This window comes from Siphateles boraxobius, unplaced genomic scaffold (assembly GCF_051911475.1).
Source record: "Siphateles boraxobius isolate OS27281-9 unplaced genomic scaffold, OSU_SipBor_1 16, whole genome shotgun sequence".
NCBI classification, from domain to species: domain Eukaryota; kingdom Metazoa; phylum Chordata; class Actinopteri; order Cypriniformes; family Leuciscidae; genus Siphateles; species Siphateles boraxobius.
Window position 1 is genome coordinate 16,586,498 of NW_027508766.1, and position 8,188 is coordinate 16,594,685.

Sequence of the window (8,188 nt, forward strand, 5' to 3'; positions counted from 1 at the left end):
CATTTGTGTATTTGATCGTTTTAACCCACAAGATGGTTTTTCACAATGCTTTGAGCATCATGAGTTTAAACTGAGCGTTTCATATATTTCCAAACCCCATATATGACCATTCCTAGTCCCTTACTGAGTGAACGCTGAATATGGACTAAATGACACAAAGCCTCCCAACTCCCTCTGACAGCCCTTCTTCCACCACTTACCAAAGCATATTAAATGTTTGTCAGCAGGAAATGTTAGCAGGTGTTAGGTGGTCTGTTGAAGGTCCGCGAAAGCGACGTCGTGACTGTGCCCTTAAGGACATTAAGCCCTTTGAAATCATGTTGAATTTTAGTGGATAAGCTCTTAAAGCTTTCCCTACCATTTCACCTGCACACAAAGCACTAATACCCACTTTGATGGCTTCATCTGGCCTATCCCAAAATACCAAGAGGAAGTGTAGCGACAAGGCCCTCACCTTGGGTGGCGTCAAAGGAAGGATTTTCAAACGTTGCGTTGCCTGACAAAAAGCAAGATAATAGCAGACTGACCCCCTCCCTCCTCCAAACCTCTGCTCTTAGCTTGACCCCTGTGCTCCCGTTCACACGCTCTCCAAGGCGGCTGCCCTCGCCTGGCCGCTGGCCCCTTCAATCGGACACCTCTCCATTCTGTCCCAAATCAGGTCTAAAAAGGCACAACATCACCCCCTCCGCCGGTCCCCTCTGGCCTGGCTACAATGCCCCACCCCCCTCAACATCTGTGAGCACCCCTCTGTCTCCTCATTTTCTCCCTAACCACCCCATTATTGGGTGTCTTTCACTTGTAAATGTGCCCAGCCACAGTGCTGATGAGTCTTTCATCAGCATGGCCAGGGTCAGGCCGGAGTTAGCGGCCGGCGGAGGGGTGGGACGGAAGATGGAGCGTACCTTGTGTGGCCCAGAGATGAAAAACAATCAGCACACTGAGCAAAGCCCTTTTGAGGTGCATTCAGCTGAGACGCTCAGCTAAACCAACTTTTGCCTCTTTCTGCATCAGTATATTTTGTGTATTTGTGAGACTCAGTACTGTCATTATTAACATTATGCTTGTAGTATATTGCTAGTATGTTTCGAAGACACTCGTATATGAATTTGTAATGTACTTGTAACACAAATAAAGTACACTTTAATATCACTAATCAGCCATGTAATTAGTCCCTACAGAGGCATATACTTTAAACTATACTAAGTATACTTATGTTAACTTAAAGTATACTAAGTATACTTGAAGTGGGTCCAATGTAGTACACAAAAGTACACTAAATACACTTAAAGTTATGCTTTACTACAATTTAATTACAACTAAAAAGTACAACATAGTTGTTTCAAAATAGCACACTTCAAGTTAACTAATCAGTAACACACTTGAAGTATACGTAAGTATACTTTTTTTTTCCAACCAGGGCATAACTGAGGGGTGGCTTTGAAATCAATTCATCTGATCTATTTCAGTTAAACTCAACAGATAGCATAGCAAATGCTAAATGTAACTTGTTTATTATACGTAAATGTGACCTATTATAGACCAGGGTAGGTTTACACGACAATGGTAGGCTACTAAAACTGAAAAGGTTTTCCTTTGCGTTTTTCGAGTAGACAACGTTGTCAAAACGATTCCCATTCACACAGATGTGCGAAAATGATTAAAAGCGCTGTATTATGCATGGCATGCCAGGCAACTAGTTGGCGATGTCACTTTGTAAAGAAAAACTATTTGGCTTTAGACTGAACATGTAATATGCATGCGCATGGCGTCCCTGTTTTCACAAATTCGCGTTTTTGTAGTTTACACAGAGATAACAGTATCGTTTTCAAAACCCAAAATGAGGTTGTCATAAATGTATGGCCAAAATGTATAAAAAGTCGTGTGAATAAAGTAAAAACTTAGTCAGGTTATTGAAGTGAAGTGACGTGAAGGCCAAGTATGGGAATTTGTCCTCTGCATTTAACCCATGCAAGTTAGTGAACAAACATTAGGAGCAGTGAGAAGTGAACACACACACTGCAAACCGTGGACACACACACCTGGAGCAGGGCAGCCATTCACTGCAGCGCCAATGGAGCGATTGGGGGTTAGGTGCCTTGCTCAAGGGCTCCTCAGTCATTTTCTGTCAGTATTGAGAATCATACCCAACCTTTGGGTTACCAGTCTGACTCTCTAACCAATAGGGTACAACTGCCCCATATTGAATTTTACATAAATGAAAATAAGGCTGGCATGGGCTGTATAAAGTTTCTAGAACACACAATTTTCACAACTCACAACTACGAAACTGTCTTGTGAATTTTTGTCTAAGAAAAGTTTTTTTTTTTTTCAGAAAGATGTTTTGTCAGCTGAACAATGTTGTCAAACCATTGAACTATTTATCCATATCAGAAATTAAATATATGGTGCTACCCTGGTCCCCGACTGCAACTTCAAAAACAATAGGCTAAATTAACGCACACAATATTAAATTAAATTAAACTACACACAACATTAAGTTGATGTAATGATCAACATTGGTCTATAGCATGTCAACAGAACTAATCAAAATGTTTTCAACTTAACAATTTCCCCGCCAGCGTTTTTGAAAAAAGTTGCCCCTGCAGCCACCGCCAGTATTCTTGCTCCTTTTTACAAAAGTTCCATGGCCCCCAGAATATTCTGTTGTATGAATCTCTGAATGTGCAATTTATCAAAAGAAAAAAATAGACCCTCTGCTTTTAAACAAACAAACAAACAAACAACAACAAAAACAATTCTTATCTTTATGCATTCTTTTTTTAATCAACACTTAAATGTGAGTAAGTTTCATTAAAAAGCAACATTTTGAGCAAAAAGAAAATCGTGTTTTGTACGTCTGATTTAGAACGATTATTAAAACATAGATGGAGTAGGTCGAGTCCATCGACACCCCTTAATGCTGCACAGTCCTGGGTCGACGTTTCATTCGGTAACGTTATGCAGTTTTGGTTTATATGCTGTTTAATGTTGATGATCGCGTTATGTTAAATATGCATCTGCTCACATACACTATACCGCTTGTTTCTGCTTTTGCATGTGAAGACGTGTTTTGATGGGGAGATTCTGTACTAGCCTACTGAAGATGCCAAATAGCGCCCCATACCGTATTACAGTGAAAACACGGAACGCCGGAAATCCCGTCATTGGGGGGGAAAGAGTTAAAATGTTTAATTTAATCAATAAATTAGAATAAAAGTTATAATCGTACATTTGTTAAGTTGTGGTAATGGGTGTCCTGAATTTCTTTTTAGGGTACCGTTGACTAAACTTTTAAGGAAGTGCATCCTGCATCCCACTTTCTGTCACTCCGATTTCAAAAGTCAATATTGCTTTATATTATGCTGATTCATTGTGAGATTACTGTGTCTCTTCATCTCTGTTCCCAACCAAACAATAGGGTGGTTACCGCGGCAATGGAGTCTCCGGGACAACAGGTGAACAAAGGGCGAGAGGAGGGGGAATGCTGGGAGAGGGGTGGAGGGGGCACCGGGGATGCCCTTGGCCTCTGTGTGGTCAGTGGGGGATATGGGCCTCTGGAAGATGTATACGAAAATGTCTGTCCGAGATCTGTCCCTCTTTGCAAGCCTGAAATGATTGATAATCCTCTAACTTACTAAGACTATGATGTTGACACGGTCACGTGACACGTCTTCCCTACATGATGTATGGCCTCATTTGCTTCCATGTGAGATAGTTGCAATGATAAGTAAATTCTAGTAACACAGCATAGCCTATAGCTTAGTCTTTCATATCAGCTCAGTGATCTATTCTGCTGTGTACGTGAAGACCAGACAGCAGTGCATGGAGAGTTAGTCTTCTATAAATGCAGTTCATTTTTAGAGGAAACTGTTTATAATTTTGTAACCATTTAAATAAAAGTATAGTGTTTTTTGTTGTTGTTTTTTTTACATCTAACAGAGGAATGTGAATAATTTTAGTAGAATGTCTGAAATAAACTCATTTTGTATATTGATATATAGCCGGATGTATAGACTAATTTGCCCTGAATTATCCAAATAAACATTTAAAAATGTGTGCTGGCGCTAAACAGTCAAATAATAATATTGTTAATAATAGGCTAATAACAAAGGATCTTCTAAATTATGACACATGTGAACAGAAGTGTCCAAGGTTCTTTTAAGTTAATTGTTATAAACAAAAACTGTATTTTGTTTTCTATACCTAAATTATATTTTGATAATTATTTTTTTAATTTCAAATTCATGTTTTTTTTAAAGTGTCCTAAAAAAGAAAATATTGCTATGATTTATAAATTCTTTATTCTTAATTCAAATTCTCTACGTTGGAGGGAACCAAATCTTTATTTTTTATGTGGTTAAAATCTAAGAAAACTATTTAAATTAGGCTAACATTAAATAATTAGGCTACCGTATAAACTCGCCTTTAAATGAATTCCACCAGAATGAACCTAATATGTAGGCTAGAAAAAATATTAAAAGGTCTAATGCAAATGGATGACAACTATGTATTCGTTTAATGCTGCTCGTGCTGATTTCAAAAAGATCAGAAGATCTGACCTGTGTGTAAAACTAATCTTCTTTAATCCTATTGGATTAACATGCCATTTCTTTGTTATCCTAAAGTCTGTAGCAGACACCTCAAATGTGACAAAATCGTAAAACCCTGTCAGCTCATTTTAAACGAGTAAAAGAAACAATAATATCACAAATGAAAGCTTTATTAAAGTTAATCGACAGATCATTTAACTAACAAATTCGTTTGATAAACATTTTTAGTTCTGCTTTACTTAACAATAATGCAGGCAAGATCTCTTTTCGTGATATAAAAATGTGGATTTATTTTATTACAGGCTACTTAAAAACATCTAATAGTGCTGAATTTTCATTATTTTAGGTTACAATTATGTTATGTAATGTACCAAATCAAATACAAACAAACCAACATCTGATGTGAAATAAAAACAGCTATAATTTGTAACGTGACATTAAGTTAACGTTCAAGATAAACTATTTTCTATTGTTAATTCAAAACATTACCAACACATAACGAAAAATACAACAAATGTAATCTTGTTTATTAAAATTAGGCATAAGACATGTAGACAAATTCAGCTAATCTGTTTTCTTCAACACTGCATTTTAAATCATTAACTTCTTCGTTAGAGTTCTTCGCTATTTAAAATAAAATACGCATAATAAATCCCATGCGGATGTAACAGATGCTGATCAGAGCTGATTGGAGACGCGTGGGAGCCTCCAGCAACAGATGTCCAGGCACAATTCTCGACTGATCGCTTGACATTTCACAAGAATTGCGTTTGGACAATCAACTGCTTGAGCTCATATTTCCTTCCACAAACAGCACAACTGTGTGAATATTTACTGTAGGATCCATGCGTTTGGGTCCTCGTGTGTTTTCTGCTCCTCAGTGGAAAAAGGCCTTCAAGCACATTGTTTTTTCTTTCTTTACATAATTCAGGCGTGCTGCCTTTCATTATATCGGCTGTATTTCACAAATTCATTGGCAGTAAAATTACATCCTAATATTTGTTCGGTCCACTTTTCGTTAGCCTATCTACAGAAATGTCACAATAGCACGATACGAAATTGACACTCACAATACTGTCCGTCTAAGCCTGTAATGTTGCTTTAAGACTCTAATGTTGTTATTTTACAAAAAAATAAATAGCATATTTCCACAGATCTTTTTTTTTGGGGGGGGGGGGGGGTTATTAAAATTATAACCGCAAAATAAAACCGAGTAAATAAGGCTCAGATTAACCAAATTAATCAACGATTTTATCAATTAATTCGTTCCAGTGCAATACATAAATAAATGACCAATTGTAATACACAAAAATCAGAATTTCCCTCTGAAACGATCGAGGAATGTGCTGGCGGAGCTTCTCTGTCGATGCGGTCGGTGATCTTTGGGAGGCTCAGGCTGTGCTGCACCATCACGATACACTTTCTTCAGAAGGCACTGAGGCAGCGATTCGCCATGTCTGCACCTGTGAGATGTTTCTGGTCAAGTATGGAAGACCAAAAACGAGCAAAAAAAGGAGAAACCTCCTGATGTGCGTCAAATTCCTCCAGAGGTGTCGTTCCGCGGCGCTGCGAGTCTCCAACTTCAATGCGCAGAATAAAATAAAGTTCTTTAGCGTGTTCAAGACGCGATGCGCGTGACCCTCACCATGTATGTTAGTCAAAAGGTACGAGTTCATTTATACATTAGCTTTTTATCACTCCCGTCCAGAGGACTGTTGTAAAATAACGACCCAAACACACTGGCAGCGTTTCTGGCTAAAGGATGCGTGGAGGCTCGCGTGATAACTGCGCAGCTTTCTAAATTAACGGCGAGGGCGAGAGTGGGGTCGGTGGCCGCTTGGTACGAGATTTGAATAACACACCAGTGAGTGATAAATGGCCATTGTGGTGAGAAGGGGATGAGTATCCACTGTCTCAATCGGCGTACTGACCAGCAGCTGCGCTGGGACCAGAAACCTCTTAAAGAAACAACACTCCATTTTTTGCCCATTGCAATTACAATCCAACAGTGTCTACAGTGCCATTACGCTTTGTGTCCTCGATGACGTTTCCTATCTCTCAAAAGCTGCTCGTGCAAGGGATTACACTGGCACTTTACCACAAAGGAATCGTTCATTAACACTTCATAAGTAAAGTGTTTTTAACAGGCACGTAATAGTGTTTCTGTAAACACTGTAGCCTATAGTCAAATATTAATTAGAACCTTCATTAGAATGCTTTCATTTATATAACATGTTACTAAAGCCTTTTTATTTTTTACTTTAATTTAATTTAAAATGTAGAGATGAGGGTTATGAGGTTCACTTTCCCCCCTTTTTTTCTGTATAGGAACATGAAGTCCTGACTACAAAAATGCTATTGAACGTTTACATTGTTATTGCTCAGAAAAAATACAGTTCATTGAACACATGTTGTAACAATGTAAATGGGGTAAACATTTACAATGTAAACTGCCACTCAGTCTTAATATCTGTATGGCTTTTTAAAGCAAAATTTAAACAGTAAAACAATTGACACAAGATTTATAAATGAAAAAGAAAAATCAAACCACTTTTTTGGCAAAAAAATATTCTTGTGATTAGTAAATTGTATGAATTTATATGATTTTTTTTTTAAAAGACACAATTTACAAAAATTATATTTTTTTAATTAAAAATGTTGAGAAATCTAGTGAAAATACTCTTTTAATGACTTAGTTGCTGAGATATAGTTTAGGCATTGTGTATTGGGTGGTATTACTTTAAATATTTTTGTAAAACAGGGAAGACCCCCTATGAGGCTCAGAACATTACCCTGAATAAATTTGCACTTTTGTATTAGCTGTGTCCAGCCGTGCCAGTAACCTCTGACCTTAGCTATTGTTTGTGCTAAGAGTGGACCAAGCAATCCTGACCATTCAGAGGAGCTGGGAATGGTCTATTGTAAAGGATTGCTCAGGGAAAGCCTATTTGTCAAGCTGGAATGTTGAAAATCTGCCACAAGTGATATTGTCTTTGAAGTATTTTTCAATAGTTCTCTAATGCTGTGGTATTGATAGGAACTCTTTGTAGTCTTCTAGGATGGATGCTCCACATCTGCCAGAAATCTCAGCACAGCACTGATTCAGATCACTGATTATTAACATTTTATCCTCTGTCTGTATTTCTTTTTTAATGAGTTTTGGTGTTAATTACATGAGTTCATGACTTGATAACTGAGCCCAATAAAGAATGGTCACATTTTTAAGTGTAATTAAAGCCGAGAAGCAAAGAGCTGGCAGAAAGACATTAAACCGGTTCCTGCAATATTGTTTGTTGTACATATTAGAGTTGCATTGATTGTGTTTTGTCGATTCAGTGTTCATTCAGCATTTGTTAATTCAGTGACGAAACAAGTGATTTGAAGTCTCTCATATACCTTAAAAACACTTGTTCATGTCAGAGCAATAAAATGCCCCATTTAAACGATGGAATTCCTTCACAACTCTCTTTATTGCATTGATATGAGCCGATGAAATTATTCATATATAATTATTCTACTATTTTATTTAGAATTTTATATAGCATTTTTTCCAAAGGCTTCATATTTTTTACATTGAATAAAAGAATATTGTAGCAATTTTTTTTGTTCTCATGTTGCTTTAATTGCTTTAATGAGAG